The sequence below is a fragment of the Tamandua tetradactyla genome, chromosome 1, assembly GCF_023851605.1.
Source record: "Tamandua tetradactyla isolate mTamTet1 chromosome 1, mTamTet1.pri, whole genome shotgun sequence".
NCBI classification, from domain to species: domain Eukaryota; kingdom Metazoa; phylum Chordata; class Mammalia; order Pilosa; family Myrmecophagidae; genus Tamandua; species Tamandua tetradactyla.
Window position 1 is genome coordinate 207,703,376 of NC_135327.1, and position 22,157 is coordinate 207,725,532.

Genomic DNA, 22,157 nt, shown 5'->3' on the forward strand with positions numbered 1-22,157 from the left:
ACACATACACACACTCACTCCAAATTACAATAAGTAGACTATTAATAACAGTAACTACAGGCATGGTGATAATTCTTTATCATTTTAGCTAATTAGACTGTTTTTTTTTAAACATACTTAAAAGTAAGAGGTTTTAAAAAGACATAATTTAAAATTTCTTATTGTATCTAAAATTTAAAATCCATTAAATTGATCAAAAAGGGCAAGATTATTTAATAAAATACTGAATTTAAAGATTAAAAAGGATTTACATGTCTCTTTCCTGGGAAAGGCTTTTTATATATTGACCTAAAAGCTTTAGCTCTGGAAGAATTTCATATCCCCTGTTCTTTTCTTAGGAATCAAGATTTTCCTCTATCTTTTTTTTTTTTTTTTGGCCCAGTGTGAAATTAAATATCATAATAAATAGAATCACTTTAACTTACTTTAAAAAATTTTTTTAATTAAAAATGATTTCAAGGGCAGGACATAGTGGCTCAGAAGGTAGAGTTCTCGCCTGTTGTGCTGGAGACCAGGTTCGATTCCCAGTATCTGCCCATGCAAAAAACAAAAAACAAAAAAAAAGATTTCAATATTTCTAAATTTATTGAGACTTTGTTTTGTGATCTAATATATGGTCAATCCTAGAGAATGATCCTAGTACACTAGAGAAATGTGTGTGTTCTGCTGTTGTTAGGTGAAACGTTCTATATATGTCTGTTAGGTCTATTTGACTTACAGTCTTGTTCAAGTCTTCTATTTCTTTATTGATCTTCTGTCTAGGTGTTCAATCCATATTGAAAATGGTGTATTTGAGTCTTCTACTATTAAGGTCGAGATGTCTACTTCTCCCTTCAACTGTGTCAACATATGAGGTATATATTTTGGGGTACTGCTGTTAGGTTAGAATATATTTTCAATTTGTTATATCTTCTTGTCATATTGACCCCTTTATCAGTGTTCAGTGTCCTTCTTTGTTCTTTGTAATAGTTTTTTACTTAGTCTATTTTATCTGATATTAGTATAGCTATCCTAGCTCTCTTTTGGTTATTATTTGCATGGGATAATTTTTTCTATCCTTTCATTTTCAAACTACTTGCATGTTTGAATTTAAGGTGAGTCTTTTATAAACAGTATATAGTTTGGTCATACTTTTAAAAAAAATTATTCTACCAATCTCTGCCTTTTGATTAGGGTGTTTAATACATTTATATTTAAAGTAACTACTGTTAATGAAGGACTTTCTTCTGCCATTTTGTTATTTTAAGTCTTCTACATTTTTTTTTGTCCCTCAATTCTTCCATTACACCTACTCTCATACTTGCATTTTAAAGAGATAATACATATAGCCAAATTAATTTCTAACTGGTAAAATTTTAACTGTTAAAGAGAGAAATGCAATTTTTTATGTGTCCCAAGAAGAAATTTTTGTCTAGCATAACATGTAGCAGATCAGTCCTGCCTTTCATTTGCCCCATCCACCAACATCTCATATATCTGACCTTGTTATTCACATCTTTCCTTTTCCCACTTCTAAATCAACATTTCTACTTTTCTCCTCTACATTATAAGCACCCTCTGTAATTTTCCAGACTTTCTATCCACAAAATTTCTATCTACAGATCTTCTTTTGTTGGTGGAAGCTGCTCTGGCAGTAGAAATTAGGGTGTTTATAAAATTAGAAATGTCTGTATTTGGAATTTTATAGAGTCGTAAATAGTTTATCTCTTTTTGTAATAACTCTAAATACATTTAATACTAAGATTAGAAAAATCTAATTCTAAATTAGGTTGAACACAATTTAATCTTTCTCTGATACTTTTTTTTTTTTTTTTTTAACATGGGCAGGCACCGGGAATCGAACCCGGGTCCTCTGGTATGGCAGGCAAGCATTCTTGCCTGCTGAGCCACCGTGGCCCGCCCTCTCTGATAATTTTTAAAGTAAATTTAAGATCAAGTAAGGCCTCATAATTGTCAACAAAATGTAAATTATTGTTGGATTCAGATTTGTGAGACCGCTGTTTTCCATACAGTGTTGGAATAATTAGCCTTAAGTATTGAATTTTTAGGGATGATCTAGGGACTTCTCAGGCCCCGGCAGGATTATAGTTGATAATGTGGCAGGATTATAATTGATAACACTTCTTACTTCCAGAATCACTGAAACTTTTCTCATATTTTTACCCTATAGAGCCAATCTTCAAATAAAAAATATCTGGATGAAGGGGCTATCTTGTTTTACAACCCTATTCAAATATCCTGATATTTGATATATGATAAATATACCTCTTCTTAAAGCAAACAACTATTTTTATTCACAAGGTTTTATAATGTTGATACTCTTCACATAAATATCTATTTATTAACTATTAAAAGTCCATCTTCTTTTAATACTGCACGGATACAAATTAAGCATACACAGAATTAAATACATTTTCTCTATTAAGATATCCTTTAAAGATACTGAAAAAAATCTGCAAGTCTTAATACATAATAAATATCCTTCCCAACATAGCCTAGCCTGGGGATAAACATATATAGGGTGATTGATTGGTTTGCTTAACAAATATTAAGCATCTACTCTGTGTCACAAATTGTTCTCTGAACTGGAGGTATAGCAATAAGTTAGACAAAAGTTCCTGCCCCCCTGAGATGGCTTCTATCTCCCTTTATGCCCTCCTTTTATGACTTCTTTGCTTTGGAGAAGTAGTGATTCTGTCATACCATTTTTAGGGGCTGTAGTGAGATGACTAGTGATATGGAATGCTGCTTAAAACAAATTATAACAAAGCATGAGATAGTTCTCTTTTGGTAGTTTGCTATCTACTGCTGGCACAAATACTACATTTCTAGCTCAGGAAAAAGCCTCATCATCATTGGAATGCCATGGGAAATAGCATGGACTTTGGAATTGGATGGCCCTTGCTGTGTGACCTTGGGCAGCTGACCTAATAGCTCTGAACCTCCAGTTTTCTCTAAAGTAGAATAGGATTAACAATGTAATATCTACATCACTGCAGTATTATCAGAATTAAATGAAAAAATGCTCAGCACCATGGCCTGATCCATGGGTGCTCAAAAAACATCTTTTATTTTTTTTCTTTTCTCTATCTCTTCTTCTTCTTCCAGTTCCTCCATCCCCCGACCTTCAGGGTCATTAATAATAGCTTCATCCTAATACACCTGGCTAATTGCTATCTGTAGGATCTTAGACCCCATTATGAATGATTATGCTGAGAGGACATATTTGTGTTACATAACATTTACTTAGAGACACGGGACTTTTTTTCCACTCTGCAAATCTCCATTCCAGCTACTTTGAAAATTAATCCATCTCTTACAGTCAGGATTTAGATTAAATTTAGAAAGGTATTAGATCATTTTACCATCATGTCAGCTGAGGGACTTTTCCCCATCAAGGATCCTGAGCCTATGAGTGTGGGAGAAAAGGAAGAAAATAGATAAGGAAAAACGAACAAATCTCTGGAGCCCCTGCTTGGTTCTAAGTGACTACATTCAGTGTAGCATGTAATTGTATCTAAATTCAAATAGTACAGAATTGTAATACTACAGCAGGTTGGAAACAACCACTAGCATTTATTGAATAACGATTATGTGCCAGCAATTGCTCTAAGCACTTTACGTATCTCATGTTGTTTAATACCACGTTTTCCCTGAGTCTTTCCTCCCATGGAGTTTGCCACACTATCATTGCCAGCAACTGACCCTCCTTGGAATGTAGGGTCATTCCTCATTGTGTAAGTCTTGGTGGAGAGTACAGCTTGCCTTCTATTTTAGATGCTAAAAAGTCCAGATGCTTTCTTCTCAGCCTCTGTTGTAGCTGAAGTACAGGTACATACCCTGGATTTGCCCAATGAAATGCTTTGAACTCAGAATTTGAAACATGAGCTAGCAATTGAAAATATAAGGAAAAGGGAGAGTTCATTCTTGAGTTGAGTGGTGACAGAGATGGCAGTGGTCCCAATGGATGCAAGCAGTCTGGTGTCTGGTGTGAGTTTAGCTGTACTTCAGGTATCTGACATCTCATACATGCCTCTCATTCAAAGTTTAGCTATCCAGCCTTCCCAGAAATCTGCAGGCTACCTATACTTTTAATAAATCTCTGCTTTCATCAGATAGAGTTGTTTCTATTGCCTGCAACTGAGAACTGACTGATACATTCTGAAACATTGGAAATTTGGACAAATTCCAGATAGCATTATGAGAAGCTGTTCTATTCCTCTTCTTTAAGAAAGGATGGCTAATATAATTTTCCCTTTCAAATCCTTGCTTTATTTCCTGGAGTTAAGTAAGTGGCTTGATTCCAAGTGAGGAAAGTTTTCAACCTTCAAGATACTTTGGTTTTTGCTTGACAAAATTAATATCTGAAGGCCTAAGAGCTCAGCAGAACAAAGGGAGGTTTTGTGGGTTTATCTGTTTATTGAATATTTAAAATATTTAAAGTATTTAAATATTTTAGTTAGCAATAGGACACTGATTAGAAATTGTTAGAACATGTTTGAGCTGCATAAACTTATTTGACATAGTTTTTATTCTGTTTGGCCTTACTTTGTAAGTTAATAAAAGTTTATGGCATGCATTTTTTAGAATTGCCTTAGTTCTCTACCCTCATTTTCTTATTTTACCTTTGCCCTGATTTTTAAATATTTCATATATTCCACATTTTCTGTAACATACATCATGTTCCTTTTGGAATGGAAAAGGCTATAAATAAATACATAAGTAAATAGAAAAATGCTGATTGTATTTAATGATGTACTCTGGAATCAGACCTTTTGGTTCAAACTCTGGCTCTGGTACTTATAAGTGAACAAGTTTCTTCTTAATCTCTCTATGCCTTAATTCCCTTGTTTATAAAATGGAAATAATAATAGGATTGATATGAGGATTAAATGAAATACTCAATATTGACATCAATAATAGGATTGATCTGAAGATTAAGTGATGTAATCTAATCTAGATTTAGTATTTATACAGTGACTGGTAATGATACTACAATATTATATTTTAGTATCATTATTATTTATCAATACAGATGTGAGTTAATAAGTCAGATAGATACAAATTTGAGTTCAGCCATTAACAAGTAGTTTAACTAGTTGCTTAACCTCTGTGAATGCCAGTTTCCTCAGCTATTAAATAGGAATAATAGGTATTTCAGAGGATTTTGTGGAAATTAAATTATATAAAATCAGTAAAACTTTTAGCAAAGTGCTAGTGTATAGCAAGTGCTTAATAATATTATTTATTTCCCTTCCTTTCAACCATTACAAACATTATTGATGTTTATTCTTGGACTCCAGAAGCCTGACAATAAATTTTATACTTGCAGACACCAGATATAATTAGCATGTACAGAACTTACATCGTGTGTACCTTGTTAAAATGAGTTCTAGTCCCAAAGAATCATGAGGGTCATCTCTGTGGTACAAATAAAAAAGTAAGAAAGCACAACAGAACAGTATCAGTGTAAGAGAAAAATAAGACTCTGGGGTCAATCAAGACTGCTTATTGTGGGTCTATTTGATGTACAACAAAAGACTGGCTCAGATGCTTAGCAGTGGAAATGGGGGGAGGTGGGTGGTTTTCAGGTAACAGATGCTGCTCAGTATTAGGAGGCAGCTGTCTAGTTCCATAGAATCTGTTTCATTGGGGAACCAGCCAGAACACAGAACCCTTGCTTACCCCCCCTTCCCCCAGGGGCAAGGCTGGACCAAGGCAGGAACATAGGATTCCAGCCAAGTAGGCTGTAGATCAAGGCAAGACTCTAGTTCTGGGCAGGAACCAAAGCACTGGGCATGAAAAACAAAGCAGGTGCCTGCAGAGCAGGCAATACTCAGGGAAAGGAAGGTGATAGCACTGTGTGTTGTGGGTCCAGGTTTCACCCCTGGTGTGGTGGGTACAGTGGACTGGCTGCAGAGTCCAGTGCCAAACACATTCTTAACAAATTTTCCCAGCCTATCCATACTAAGCACTTTAATTTCTATTTAAATGTTTAATATTGGAGATGTAAAGATAATTTAAAAAATAACTTTCCAGAATATCTTTAATTTCTTGAAGTGAAGTTTTTCATGTGGAGTTTTGAAGCTTTTGAGGACCCTGATTGGAGTGTTGTATCCTGGAATGATAGCTAGGGTGTGAGTAAGGTGAGTTTCTTAAATAGCTTATTTTCTGCAAGATAAACTTTGCTTTTCTGTGTTATTTGCATAAATAAGAACTTCTTCTATTGAATGTGACTCTCCTTACCACCTTTTTATTTGAGAGTGGAGAGTATAAAGCAAAAGAAGAATCAGGATTAATCAGGAAAATTGAATGGTGGCTGGGCTCTTTTATATTTTAGTGTACTCATATTAAAAAAAAAAACGTGAATAGTCTTTGTTCAGAAAAATAGTAATAATGATTGCTAATGTTTATTGAATACTTATTATGTGCCAGATACTGTGCTAAGAGGTTTTCAACATTATATCATTTAATCCCCACAATCAGTACTGTTGATATAGCACCATTTTGAAGATGAAAAAAATAAGTCTCTAGTGAGGTTAATTAACTTGATCAAAATCATGCAGTTGTTAAGTGATAGAGCTCAAGCTAGGTCTGTTTAGTTCCAAAGTCCAAGCTCTTAGCCAGAAGATCAAAATGCTACAATGATTAAAGGTTTGTATTCTGAAAACTGGCAATTCCATAAAATGTAAGATTTACTAATTCCCAAAGAAATCAAAGATGTATGGGAACTACAGAAATCATTTATGGAATATCATGACCATACAATTTTGGCTGCATTTTTTATTCCCCCATGTTTGGTACTTTATTTACTCTGCTTCCCTTACTTACAAGAAGAATTAGTATATAATTAACACCCCCCTTTTTTCATATCCTTAGAGCTAAAGAGTGTACACAAATCAGATTAACATATTCACATTGCCAATTACTTAAAGTGATAAACAGAAAATATGTTTTTGCTCTATATTGCAAAAATTTCTAAACAATTCTCTCAAAATAACATCTTGCTTGAAGTTCTTAAGCAGCAGCTTTATTGACTGTACTCAGAAATGCTAAGTCTGTCTCTGACACCTCCAGAAGCTCAGTTTAGTTGATGCTCTTGCAAACTGAGTATGGTAGATTTAGCACTTCTGGGTACCATTGTAACCTCAGGGATTCACTAGATATTGTTCTTATGAACCACGTGAATCTTCCCCCCTTTCCTATGAAAAGAATCACCCAAAATCTACTTATTTATATCTGGTAGTGTAGGGTGAGTCAAGCAAAGAAGGTCAGTTCTGTGGGGCAATCAACTTAATGTGGGATAGTGGTGTACACGTCAGAATGAATGAGCATCATGTGGATATTCTTTAATTAGGCCTGCAGCCATTGGTTACAAAATACATAACTGAATAGCAAACTGGCAATAATTAAACAAGCTGTTCCAAGTATTCACTGCCTCTTATAAGGGTCCTAGCTCTAGCAGGTCTTTCCGTAATGGGACCTTCCCTTCAGGAGGATCATCCTTTCCACCCTAATTGATGTCAATCTTGGCCGTGTGGCTAGTTTTGGCCAATGAAAACTGAGTGGTTTAAGTGCCATTGAGAGTTCCACCAGCACCTTCCTCTGTCTGACACATGTGGGCAAGGCCCCAATAAGGACCTGCTCTTTTAGCCCGAACGCTGGAATGAAGAAAACTTGAAGTACAGCTGCAGTCAACCGCACAGCTGACTCCACAGCCAACATGTAATATGAGAAAAACACCTGTGCTACAAGCGACTAAGATGCTGGCATGCTTTGTTCCAGCAATATAATTACGGAGGGTGACTAATATGTAAGTTGAACATAAGTCATCTAAGGAAATCTTCACCATTAAATGTTTGCAATAAAGTTGGGGATGGGACTGTAGCTCTGATAATGTTCAGTAAATATATTAATAGACAACATGTTTTACTGAGATTATATGTCTTAAAATTAATGTCATTTCAAGAAATTGCTAATAGTGGTTACCTCTGCAGTTAAAGACCTGAGGACTGGGGTAAAAGGCTTACATTTCTGTTGTCTATACCTTAAAAAAATTTTTTTTGTTAACATTTTTGTTCTGAGAACATGCTTGACACTTTCAATGAAAAACTATAAAACTTAGTGTGCATCAAATATTCTAATATTTCAGCTCTTTATCCAAATAGCTTTGCCATTTATCCAAATATCTAAGATAAAATGAACTCTTGTCAGGTGGTACTAATTTTCTAAATTTTCTACCTGATTTTATAACTTTTCAGGTGTCTTTGTTTTGGCTATGGTTTGGTAAAGATAAAATCAAATATACTGCAGAATATACATTTATGAGAAATTCTCATTAAGCTATCAAGACTGGTGCTTCAATAAACCCTAGTTAAGCTAACGTCATAAAATTCTGAAGAAATTTTCAATGCAGTAGAGGAATTGAAAGCAAACCCTCTAATACACCTTTCTGAATTATTGCTTTTCTGCTCAAATGCCGAAGATGGGAATTATGTGGTTAGAAACTATACTGTAAACTTTTTATGGGGTTATTATAACTGCTATCAATATTATCACTGCAAAAATACATGATTTCCACTCATAGTTTTCTTTAAAGCACTTCTGTAGGATAGACGTAGTTAAAGTGTGACACCTATACAAAAAGAAACCACTGAACCATAAATTCACTGGAAACAAGAATGTTTGCAATCAGCAGACCAGGCATTTTGAGGAATTTCTAGAAGGTAAATGCAATTAAAGAAAGCAAGGTAAAGGAAAATATAATCTAAAGCACATGTACAAGAGGTTATTACAGATGTAAGAGCCATTTTCCTATAAGTGCTCTGGAGGAAATTTTAGTTTTTAACAAATTGAAAAAACTGGAGTGGGCTACTGGGTAATAATGAATATAATTTAAAGTACTATTAATGCATGAGGGCCCACCCACTTCTTCTCCCTTGCTTTGACAGCAGCATTTGGTCTTAGAGTAGGGTTTCTCAAGCTCAGGACTATCGACATTTTAGATGAGATAATTGTTGGTTTTGAGGGGCTCTCCTGTGCATCACAGGATATCTGGTAGCATGTCTCTAGCTACTAATTGCCAGTAGCACTGCTCCTGCTCCCAAGTTGTGACAATCAAAAATGTCTTCAGACATTTACAGATCCCCTGGGGGGGGGTGGGGAAGGAGCAAAATTCTGCCCAGTTGAAAACCTTTACTGTAAGAATATACCCCTGAGAACTGCTTTCTTCACACAGTCAAGGTTTCCAGAGGGAACCAGGAATCTGAGATGTCTCTAGATGTTCATGAGAGACCAGGGAGGACAAAGAGAAAGAAAATTTCCTCTAGGACTGAAATGCCCTACACTCTTCTACTGCCAGAGAAAGGCCTCTTTGCTTTGGCAAATGTACATGGGCCAAACTCGCCCCTCTGCTCTCGCCCAGCCCCACACATCTGCAAGGGAAGTTTGCCTGTTTGCACACCCTGCCTCTGTTCACGGAGGCTCCAGATAGCCCTTGATTTGGGTAGAGGAACTTTTGGGTAAATAGAATTACAAAATGTATATTGATCATTGAATCCATATCAACACCTAGAGCATTGCATGATACACAGTAGGCACTTAATATTTGTTACAGGAATGAATAAAGATGACTACACAAAAGGATCACCAATTGAGGAAAGCCAATGTTTGTAAAAGAGGACTAAGCTGACATAGGAACAACAGAGAAAATGCAAGGAATGGGAGAGAACTTAAAAAAATGTTTTCTTACTATGGACATTAAAAATTTCTCAGTGGCAGCGTGCCTAAGACTGTTTACCTTATGTTAAAGAGTTAGATTTTACAAATGTCACATCTGCATGAAGTTTCAAGTTACTAATTTTTATTAAAATATAAAGTTAGTTTACTTAACATGTTCCAAGAGTTGACAATAGTTAAAATATATATATATATATATATATATATATATAGGATACAATTATGAACTATTCATTGTAGACAGTGTACTTGAAGTCTTTCAGTAGTTCCTGAAATACATGGTTATTGAAGTTGGATCTAAGTGGGAAAAGAAAATGCTGGTTATTGGTTTTTTATTTATAAAGAATGCAAAAATAAAATTAGATTTTTGGCAGTTCTTAAAAAAAATGTTTTCTTCAATTGGTATTCTAAAAGAGCTGAGATAATAATACATTAATAACATATGAGCTGAATGCTATAAAAAGGGGTGACTATATGACAAGAAAGTATCCTTGAAAATTAAAAATGTCAATGGTGAAATAAATTTAAATGGAGAAACAGTAATAAAATGAACAGGGCTGCTGAAACGTCAGGTATTTATTTGACACCTGAGTCTCAGAGTTAGAGCACTGAAGCTATTAAAGTCAGTATTATTATGAAATAGTAATACTTACTATTACTATTTCAATAATACTATTAGCAATAGTAATAGTAAAGCGGCTGAGGGGGAAATCAGACTTTATCTGGAGAAATGGGTGATACTGATCTGGATAGAAAGAATACTGCGTAAAGAATGATATGGTCCATATTTTCAAACTTCAACCTCTGTGCATGATCAAAGGGAGAAGGTTTTATTTGGTGTAAAACTTATATTTTTGCTAGCACATTATCCAGTTTACTTGAACACCATAATTACATGGAATCTTGAATAGGGCATGATATCTTATTGGTTTGTACAGATTTATGTGATCCAATGATACATCCCAGAGAAATTTGGACAAAGAATAAAAAAGTATTTACCAAGTCCCCTTGGGGAACTGGGAAAAAAGGAGGAATATTCAACTTCCCCATCTGGGGAATTCCTGATATTCTCACAAGCAGTGGGGACAACCAATTCAGTAGGCTGAGCCCTTGATCTTGGGGCTTACCACTGTGAGTCTTATTCCTGCAAATGAGAGGCTAAGCATACTGACAATTATGCCTAAGAATCATCCCCAGACAGCCACTTTTGTTGCTCAGATGTGGCCTCTCTCTCTAAGCCAACTTGGCAAAGTGAACTTACTGCCCTCCCCACTACATGGGACATGACTCCCACGGGTGTAAATCTCCCTGGCAACATGGGGCCTGACTTCCAGGAAAAAGTTAGAATGGGCATACCCCAAATGCCCCTAAAGATTGGAAGAAAAAGACATGTCAGTGAAAAAGTCAGAATGGGCATTGCTTATATTTCCCTATAGATTGGGAGAAGAATCAAAGGAGGAGGAATTATAACAGAAAAAAATCCTAGCAGGGCTAGGATTGCTATGAGTGTGGGTATTATTAGAAGATTGTTTTTTGTTATTTCTTGAATAATTATTCATTTTGGTAGAAATCCGGATAGGGGAGGTAGTCCTCCTAGGGATATTAGTACTAGTGTTAGTAGAGTGGTTATTAATGGGGTGTTGTTTCATATGTGTGATAGTGCTAGGATTGTAGTTGCTGAGTGGTAAGATAGTAGCATAAACATTGGGATTGTTATAATTAGGTATATGATGAGGTTTAATATTGTTAGGGTTGGGTTGAATATGATGATTGCAGTTATTCATCCTATGTGTGCAATTGATGAATAAGCTATGATCTTGCGAAGTTGTGTTTGATTAAGGCCGCCTCACCCTCCAATTATGATTGAGAGGATAGCCATAGTAAGGACTAGTGTGGTGTTGATGTATAGGGAGATTTGATATATAATTGTAATTGGTGCTAGTTTTTGTCATGTGAGTAGGATTATTCCCTGTATGAGTGGTACTCCTTGGCAAACCTCTGGGAGTCAAAAGTGAAATGGGGATAGTCCTAATTTTATAGCCAGCGAGATAGTTATGATTGATAGTGCTAGTTGGTTGTGCGCTTTTATAATGGTTCATTGACCTGAATTAATTAGGTTGATGAGCACTGCTAGTATGAGGAGTATTGATGCTGTTGTTTGTACTAGAAAGTATTTTGTGGCAGCCTCAGTTGATCATGGGTTTGCTTTTATTAGTAGGATGGGGATTATGGCGAATATATTTAGTTCTAGGCCTATTCAGATTAGAAGTCAGTGGGAACTGAGTATTGTAATTATAGTGCCCGATAGTAGGGTTGCTATAATTATTATTAGGACTAAGGGGTTAATTTAGTATGGAAAGGGTATAAACCAACATTTTCGGGGTATGGGCCCGATAGCTTAATTAGCTGACCTTACTGGTAGAATGTGGTGTAAGAATGGAAGCACGGAGAAGTTTGATTAAAAGAAATGGCTGCTCCCACATTTGAATCAGGATTAAAACATGACTTTTCTGGGGTACATAATACTTTCAAAATGGCACATTCCATCCTCTGGACCCCCCGAAAGACATGTTTTTTCCATATGCAAAGTATATTTATTCCATCGCAATGTCACCAAGTCTTAAAAATTTTCAGAAATACAAATACAAATACAATACAAAGTCAGAAACAGTACAAAATCTCATCAAAGTCAGCTACAGGCATGGTCTGTCATAAGGCAAAATTCTCCTCTGGCTCTGGACCAGAGCCAGAACAAGTTGTCTGCTACCAATTTACAAAGGAGGGACAGTCATAGGATACATGTTTCTGTTGCTTTAGGGAGAAATCGAATGGTGCACAGGGGTCATCAGACCCAAACAGTTTTGAAAACCTGCAAGGCAACTCCATTAAATTTTAAAGTTTGAGATTCATTTATCTCTGGGGCTTTAGAAAGCTACAGTCCCACCCTTTCCAAGGGCCTATGCAGTGGCCTGGCTCTCTCCAAATGCAATCTTGGGAGATATTGTGGAGACAACTTTTTTCTTGGCTCCACCTTCTCCAAACATTGGGGCACATACTCAACTCCTCCAGAACAATCCCCAAGGAATTTGTTCCACTCACTTCAAGGCTTGAGGCAGCACAACTCTTCCTGAACATCACAGTGGAAGGCCTACCCTCTGTCTCTGGGGCAAACTCACTCTCTCCAACTGCCTGGGTGGGTCCAGGTCTCTTGGGCTTCAGATCTTAGTTTCCATGGTTCTGCCTTCATTATTTTCCCTTCAATTTTTCCCTTTCTGTCCCTTTTAGTCCAGATCAGCAATGGTTCCATTTATATAGATCTCATATCACTCTTGTTGGTTTTCTATGCATTAGCTGGGATCATGCCCATCAAACAAAAGGACTTTCCATAAATCCTTCCTGGATAACTCCACCTCCAATCCTAGATTTTTCTGAAATGGGTGGCTGGTTCTGTGTTTGGTTAAATCCTTATGTGGGGCACTGTTCTCTGGGGTCTCACTTTCTGGGAGCCCAGAATTTTCCAGACCATCAATTTCTGTTTTATGTGTACCCAAGAGTTCAGTTCTCAGCTTATCTGTTTCCTGTCACATTTTACTTTAAGCTGCAAGAAGAAACCAGGTTGCCTTTTCCACATTTAGTTTGGAAATTTCCTCAGCCAAGTATCCTGGTTTATCACCTTTAAATTCTAACTTCCACCCAACAGCAGTACTCAATTTGGCAAATTATCTACCATTTGAAAACAAGGGTTTGCAATGACACATTCCCCATTTCTGTCTGAAGGCTTGCCAGAGGCATATTTTTGTTTTGTTTTGTTTTCACATGGGCAGGCACCAGGAATCAAACCTGGGTTCCCGGCATAGCAGATGAGAACTCTGCCACTGTGCCAACATTGCCTGCCCCAGAGGTATCTTTAGAGTCCACATTTCTACAAAGCATTCCAGGCCTTCTCTATCAAGTGCCTGACAACTCCACCAAATCTTTCCCTTATCCATGTTCTAACACATTTGCTATTTGCAAACCACATAACCCCACTTCTCTGGTACCAAAATTTGTTTTGATTTGGAAGCTGCTGGAATATGTTATGCCAGAAATGGAATGGCTGTTAAAAAGACAATTTAGTACTTTACAATTTTACAGTTCTAAACCTATAAAAATGTCAAACTATGGCATCCATGAAAAGATACCTTAATTCAAGAGAGGCCAATGCATCTGTAATACCTCTGTCAGTTGGGAAGACATGCTGGTCACTTGCTGATCCCTTGCTCCTGCGCTCCATTGCTTTCAGCCTCTGTTCCTGTGGGGGTTCCTCACTCTGCTTCTCTGGGGCTGGCTTTCATCTCTGGGTTTCCCTTGGCTCTCTCCAAGCTCTGACTTGCTTAACATCTCATGGCAATGTCTGCTGGGCTCCAAGCATCTATTAAACATCTGTGTCTCTGTTCTCCAACTGTCAGCATCTGTGTCATCTCTGCTCTAAAGTTTCTGTCAGCTCTGTTGTTTCTGAGGTCTTTCCAAAATGTTTTCCCTTTTAAAAACTCTATTAAAGTAATCAAAACCCACCTGGAAATGGGTGGAGACATATCTCCATCTAATCAAAAGGTCACACCCACAATTAGGTGTGTCACGTCTCTGTGGAGATAACTTATTCAAAAGTTTTCAACCTACAGTATTGAATCAGGATTAAAAGAAATGGCTGCTCCCACAAGATTGGGTCAGGATTAAAACATGGCTTTTCTGAGGTAACATAATACTTTCAAACCAGGACAGTTTATACAGATTCAGTGGGTGATATTTTTAAACACTGTTCTTTTTGTTTAATTAAAAATTATTGGGGTTTCTTTGGACATCACTTGTATCTTTTGATTTTTTACCAGTGTGCCATTTTTATTACTTAGAAACTTATAGCCATTAAACAAACAGTAATTTAAAACAAAATAAATGAATATACTTATCTTAAACTCTTAATATTTCCTATAATTTCAATCTTTATCTGTAGATTTTTCTTTGTGGAAATTGATAACTTATTCTGAGGTAAAATGTTATCCAAAGTAAAGTTCAGCGATTATTTCAGCACCACCTCAGTATTTTTCTTGTTACATTCAGTCAAATATATTTCAGTACATTGTATAAAAACTGTTAGGGAATGCTCACCTTCCGTGTGGGAGATCTGGGTTCAATTCCCCAACCATGCACTTCCCCCCACTGCCCCCCCAAAAAAAACTGAGGAAAAAAAAGCTATTTAGAATTATTATTCCCTATTGGGGAGATTATGAATATTATTCCTTATGTCTTCCTGTATTTTCCAATTTTTCTACCATAACATGTATTTGTCTACCATAACACATAGTTTTATAATCAGATAAAAATTAATTAAAAAATTAAGCATTCAGCCAGTACAATAGAATTACAATGTAACTTCCAAAAATTGAGAGTGGGAGGAAGCCCTCAAACAATACAATAAAGGTGAGGAAAGGGGAAAAAAATGAGAACGTACAAAACATAGAAAATATAAAGTAAGATGGCAGGTGGTGCTGGTTTGAAACTCTTATGTACCCCAGAAAAACCTTGTTCTTCTAATTCTGACTTAATATTGTAGGGTAAGACCTTTTGATTAGGTTATTTCCATGGAGATGTGATGCATCAATTGTGGGTGTGCCTTTTGATTAGATGATGTGACTCCGCCCATTCAAGATGGGTCTTGATCAGTTTACTGGAGTCCTTAAAAGAGCCTACACAGGGAAATACTGAGAAGAAAGCTTAGATACTGACCTTTGGAGATAAAGAAGCCCCAGGAGACACCAAGAACTGAGAGTGACATAGAGGCAGATATTTGGAGTGCTGAGAGAGATACTTGAGTGCCATTAGAAACAAGAGCCTAGCAGGCTTTGCCATGTACCTTCCCATGAGATGCTAAGCATGCCAGACACAGAATTTTGCCCTGGAGCAGCTAAATCAGAACGCTTATAGAGGAAGCCACTAGAATCAGAAGCTGGAAGCAACAGAATTGGGAACAAGGATCAGCAGAAGCCAGCAACATGCCTTCCCATGTGACAACATCAGCCTTTCTTCAGCATCAAGGTATCTTTATATGGATGCCTTAGTTTGGACATTTTTTATGGCCTTAGAACTTTAAGCTTGTAACCTAATAAATCTCCTTTATAAAAGCCATTCCATTTCTGGTATATTGCATTCTGGCAGCATTAGTAAATTAAAACACAAGGTTAAGGTCAATCTTGTTAGTAGTCACAGTAAATAGGAAAGATTAGACAAATATTATCTGAATAGGTTAAAAGAGCAAACTGTAGTTAAATGCTGAATACAAGACCCACCTAAAACAATAATTGAAAATAAAAGGCAATGCAAAATATACCTAGAAAATGCAAATAAAAAGAATCAATGCAATGGTAAAAACATATTGCATTTCAGAGCAAAAAACAAGCATTAAAGAAAGGAATATTTTATGTTTTTAGAAAGTACAATCCACAGAGGAAATATAATGATTATTTTATGTACTAAATGAACTCAACTCTTTCTCACCTCATGATGTAGCTAAACGGTGGTGGAGAAAAATAAACAACCAGGCAGACAGGTCTCACATTAAATTCATCATCACAAGCGTAGAACCTGTATGAGCTGGTGTGCTGGTTTGAAAGGATGTGTGAACCCTAGAAAAACCATGCTTAATCCTAATCCCACTTTGTAAAGGCAGCCATTTCTTCTAATCCCAATTCAGTACTGTATGCTTGCATCTGTAATTACATTATCTCCCTGGAGATGTGACACAATCAAGAGCAGTTGTTAAACTGGATTAGGTGGAGACATGTCTCCACTCATTCGGGTGGATCTTGATTAGTTTACTGGAATCCTATAAAGGAGGAAACATTTTGGAGAAAGCAAGAGATTCTGAGAGAGCAGAATGATGTAGCCATGAGAAGCAGAGAGTCCACAAGCCAGCGACCTTTGGAAATGAAGAAAGAAAATGCCTTCTAGAGAGCTTCATGAAACAGGAAACCAGGAGAGAAAGCTAGCTGATGACACCGTGTTTGCCACATGCTTTCCAGATGAGAGAGAAACCCTGACCCTGTTTGCTATGTGCCTTCTCGCTTGAGAGAGAAACCCTGAACTTCATTGGCCTTCTTGAACCAAGGTATCTTTCCCTGGATGCCTTAGATTGGACATTTCTATAGACTTGTTTTAACTGGGACATTTTCTAGGCCTTAGAACTTTAAACTAGCAATTTATTAAATTCCCCTTTTTAAATGCCATTCTGTTTCTGGTGTATTGCATTCTGGCAGCTAGCAAATTAGAACAGCTGGCAATCTTAAGCATTTTCCTAGACCATCCTCACTCCCAGTTTCCTAAATGACTACATCATATTTTTTTGTCTTGTTTTTTTATTAAAAAAAAATTTTGTCACTACTTTATGCTTACAGTAAGTACTTTCTCTTTCTAATGTCTCCTCCACAACCTCACTCTCAGCTAATGAGCTAACTTTCTACTTCAGCAACTGTGGTGAGAAGAAAATATCCCCAGCCTCCACCACAGCAATCCCTGTACACTAAATCCCATTTCCTCATAGTATTTAAGAATATTGCTCTATTTACTCTTCTCTTTTGTATCATCAACTTTTTTCTCTCCCTGAAGAATTATTCCCATAATATACAAACACAGTTTATTTCTACAACTTTAAAACAAACTAAACTTCCTCACTTCCACATCCTCCTACTCCATTTTTCTTTTCTGTTTAAAGCAAAATTCCTTGAGTTTTCTAATCTTTCTCTCTCCAGTTCCTCTCCTCCTACTTATTTGAGTTCCCCTCTCTATTCTTCTGAAAACAATGAGCAACTCCACATTGCTAACCATTGAGTATTATTCAGTCTTGATCTTTTTTCATTTCATTATTTATTTAGATGTAAGTTTTTGCACTAAGTTTCTACAAGCTGAAGAACACTGACAAATTATTTCCCCCATAGAACTATAACCACACATTCCTAGACAGTATAAATATATGGTTCAACTAACATTAATACACATCACCATTTATCAATTACATAATAAAAAAATTTATCAAATATCCAAATATTAAGTTACACAGCTCAAAAGTATAAAAAATATTAGATATCTACTGAATCATTAGCAGAAACCTACTTCTTTTTTTATTGCAAGAAAGGTTGGGAAAAAAGATCACACTTTGAACAAAGATAATATTTGGTAAACAACTTCCAATAGATATGGAAAAAATTACAAGAATTATAGAAATTTTGATGAAGAATTATTATAGCTACTGTAACAAAGCATCTCTACTTCTTAAAAAGTATTTACCAAATTAAAGAGCATATTCTACATATTCTGCACAAGACAAAGACACTTTACTAAAAATATTTAATAGCCCCCTTCCGTTTGCTTGTCAGGCCCTCCTGGTTAGGTTGTGCCAAAAAGTGAAAAAATTAAATTAACTGTAAGGTTTTTTGTCTGGAGACATCAAAGACATGTGCTTCTGCACAATGTAGATTTTCAAAATGGAGACTTTCTCTAACACCAGAGAATGAGTTATAGACATTAAATAATCACCATAAGACTGGGTAAAAATCTAACAAAATTCAATGGCTGTGCAAACCAATGTACACTTGTACAACTGTGGGAGATGTAAACATAAAGTGAACAGGCAAGTAGCCATATAGGGCCTACTTTTAGAGTTTGAAATGACTGAAGGAATAAACCACATAAGGTCTAGAGTGTTCATAGTTCCTGAAATATTAAGTTCTGTATGATATACAAGTAAAATATACATGTATTGTGCTGGGTATTTTAGCACCTAATCTCTCTAAATTTCTTATATATTGATAAGAATCTGGCACCAGAAGAGATTAAAAGAGGACTTACAACCAATTGTTAGAAAATTGAGGTTCAGTATGACACTCATAAACATGCAGTGAGCTGAGGTTGAAAGGAGTTTATTATAAAAGAGGGAGGGGGAAGAGGAAGGTGGGGGAAGGGGGAAGTGAAGGGGGAAGGGGGAAGTGAAGGGGGGAAGGGGGAAGTGAAGGGGGGAAGGGGGAAGTGAAGGGGGGAAGGGGGAAGTGAAGGGGGGAAGGGGGAAGTGAAGGGGGGTAGGGGAAAGAGGGTGAAGGAAGACTTTCAAGAGCCTGAAGAAAAATATCCTCCTACATTGTGATGTGCTCTATACTCTGAAGTTCGCCTTCCCTGACTGGCAGTATTCTTGCTTCTTTCTTCTTTGTGCCTGTTTTGAGTTGTTTGTTCTTTATTGATGGAGTTTGTACTATAAATCCTTATTTGGAGTGGTTTTCACCTCACAGAACATTTGGCAAGGGGAGTCATGAGTTGCGGCAAGGGTGAGAGAGTCACAAGTTGCAACGAGCTGGTGGTGGGGGAAAGGGTCACGAGTTTTGGCCCTTGTAACTATCATCAATACTGCATGATTTCAGGAAAGGTCAGCTGTTACAATGATAAATCTATTTTAAATGCTGACCAGCAAGAATCTTTTGCTAGAGGTCCAAATAGGCTAATTGTAACACAAACAAAGAGGTTGCAATTCTGTCAAACTTGTAGTGTGGTAAAACTGCTTCTCAGTACTCCTCTGGAAGCTTCATTGGACTTATTCACCAACATGTTGGCTAATATAGATAACAAATTAGGCTATTCCTCTGTTTTATTGAATGCAACAGTTTTTCCTGTGACCATTGGAGTCTCTGAAGGGCAGCCCCATATTAGAATGATACTTCTCCAAATACAAAAGTTGCTTGCTGTTAAAAGCTCCATAACACTTTTGTCTTATGAAGTGTATGCATCTTTATATTTCATTCTACCTTCAATCAATGCTAGAGTAAGAGCACTGGAGCTCGCCCAGGACCTACAACACAATGAACAGCAATGCAACCACCAAGTTTTTCATGAAACTTAATTTTTATAAGACTTAACCAGTCATCAACAGTCAGGTTGGATGGTGGTGCTCCATCATTAAAGGGCCAATCAAGAACATGGATGCCTTCCTTCTCCACAAGAGCATGTCATAACTTGCTTCAAATACTCTTACTATTGCGCTAACTCCATACTTCCTATGTTCCTCTATAAATTTGCTTAAGGTTGCATTGGTCAGATTGTGTGTAATAAGAAGTCTCATGCTCTTGTATATGATTTTCACAGGAGCTGGGCAGTTCATTCAAGTCACGTTAATTTAGTTTAAAAAAACTCAGTAAGGTTATGAAAGAATTTTAAAAAATGAATAGAGAAATGATGTTGAAGAAATTGAAGTCTGCTTTAATATACTCGACTTGAAATTCTCAGGGCTTTGAGCATGAAGTTGGGAGTACGAGAAATGAAGTGAGCCTCCTAACCAGAAGCAGCAATTTTTCAATGCAGTAATACTGAAGCAGTATAAAGTAGTGCGCTGAGGTTTACCCCATCCAGGTCAGAATGCTTCCTGTAAAATGCTCTGCAGATTTAAATTCAACAATTTTGTGTCCAGGTTAATTATTCTTATGGGGGTTTCTTGGTGGAGTAATAATGAGTTTGTTCGGTTCACTTGTCTGCATAGAGGTTGTGCTGTGCCTGGTAGAAATCTCCACTGCACTTCAGAAATTCTATAAATGTGTGATCACCAATGCCACAAAAAAGGAATATGTTTATTCATTGAAGATTGTGGCCTAATCATATAGCCAGTCAAAAGGCAGCAGTGAGACAAGTGGTGAAGGTGGTGGCAGCTGCAGGACAAGGGAGCAATGGTGGTCATCAACAGGTGGCAGCGGAGCAGGCAGCAGTAGTGGCACCAGGCTCTACCATGCAGTGTCAGTCTTGATATTTCTTGTTCAAGTTCTCCTACTCATATGGTTTTTCTCTAATCATTCAGGTTCCTCCTCCTTGGCTTCTTTTTGTATACTCCAACTCATCCTTCTCACTTCTAAATGATGGCATGCCCCTGGGATCTCTCTTCCTTTACTCCCTTCCTCTCCTCTCTTCCTTCTCCTCTTCCATGGTTATCTTCACAAGTGTCATGACTTTAAATGTTGTCTGGATGTTACTGACTCCCACATTCATATCTTTTGTTCAGACCCTTTGAACAGATTTTTATATTCAGCTGCCTACTTAACGTCTTCACTTGAATAGTTGATAAGCATGTCAAATGTCTCATGTCCAAACTCAGCTTCTCTTCATATCAGCTCTTCTTGATCATCTCAATTGCATCACATTGAGTTGGCTGCCTCTTCCCCTTTTTGACAGTCTTTTGAGATGCAGAAGCATTTGATTTTGAGGAGTTCCCATTTATCTATTTTTTCTTTTGTTGCTTGTGCTTTGGGTGTAAAGTTTAGGAAGCTACCTCCTACTACTAGATCTTGAAGATGTTCCCCTACATTTTCTTCTAGAAGCTTTATGGTGCTAATTCTTATATTTAGGTGTTTGATCCACTTTGAGTTAATTTTTGTGTAGGGTGTAAAATAGGGGTCCTCTTTCATTCTCTTGGCTATTGATATCCAGTTCTTCCATGCCCAGTTACTGAAAAGACTATTTTGTCCCAGTTCAGAGGATTTCCTCTTTCATTTTTTAGAAGAATTTAAGCAGGATTGGTACTAATTCTTTCTTGAATGCTTGGCAGAATTCACATGTGAAGCCATCTGGTCCTCCTGGACTTTTCTTTTTGGGGAGCTTCTTGATGACTGATTCAATCCCTTTACTTGTGATTGGTTTGTTGAGGTCATCTATTTCTTCTCGAGTCAATACTGGCTGTTCTTGCCTTTCTAGGAAGTTGTCCATTTCATCTACATTGTCTAATTTATTAGTATATAGTTGCTCATAGTATTCTTTCATTACCTCTTTTATTTCTGTGGGTTTGGTGGCTGTATCTCCTCTTCCATTTCTGATTTTATTTATTTGCATTATCTCTCTCTCTCTCTCTCTCTCTCTCTCTCTCTCTCTCTCTCTCTCTCTCTCTCTCTCTCTCTCTCTCTCTCTCTCTCTCTCTCTCATGTTTTGTCAACCTAAGTAGGGATCTGTCATGGTTAGGGACTTGTGTCAACTTGGCCAAGTTGTGGTACCTGTTTATCTGATTGGGCAAGTGCTGGCCTGTCTGTTGCAATGAGGACATTTCATAGGATTAAGTCATGATCACGTCAGCTGCATCCACAGCTGATTCCATTTGTAATCAGCCAAAAGGGAGTGTCTTCTGCAATTAGTGATGCTAAATCTAATCATGGGAAGCCTTTTAAGGAGGACTCAGAGGAGACAGGTCCCATTCTTGCTTTGGCTGGTGAGCCTCTCGTGCGGAGTTCATCCAGGCCATCCATCGGAGTTGTCGGCTTCGCAGCCTGCCCTGTGGATTTTGGACTCTGCATTCCTGCGGTCACATGAGACACTTTTATAAATTTTATATTTGCAAGTGTTCCCTGTTGATTCTGTTTCTCTAGAGAACC

The 22,157-nt window shown here is 37.0% G+C and overlaps 1 long non-coding RNA gene and 1 pseudogene across 5 annotated transcripts in view; one reads left to right on the forward strand and one right to left on the reverse strand.

Moving 5' to 3' along the window:
- Positions 1 to 22,157, forward strand: part of LOC143675576 (uncharacterized) — a 173,647-nt gene that overhangs the window by 132,472 nt on the left and 19,018 nt on the right. For 4 of the 5 annotated variants that reach the window (XR_013171658.1, XR_013171659.1, XR_013171657.1 and 1 more), the window contains 2 exons: positions 763 to 854; positions 7,463 to 8,146. This is a non-coding gene — a long non-coding RNA (uncharacterized LOC143675576). Of the gene's footprint in view, positions 1 to 762; positions 855 to 7,462; positions 8,147 to 22,157 lie in introns of those variants that run through there. The other variant, XR_013171661.1, reaches the window with a different exon arrangement.
- LOC143687915 (protein tyrosine phosphatase type IVA 1 pseudogene) lies at positions 19,403 to 19,915 on the reverse strand (annotated as a pseudogene).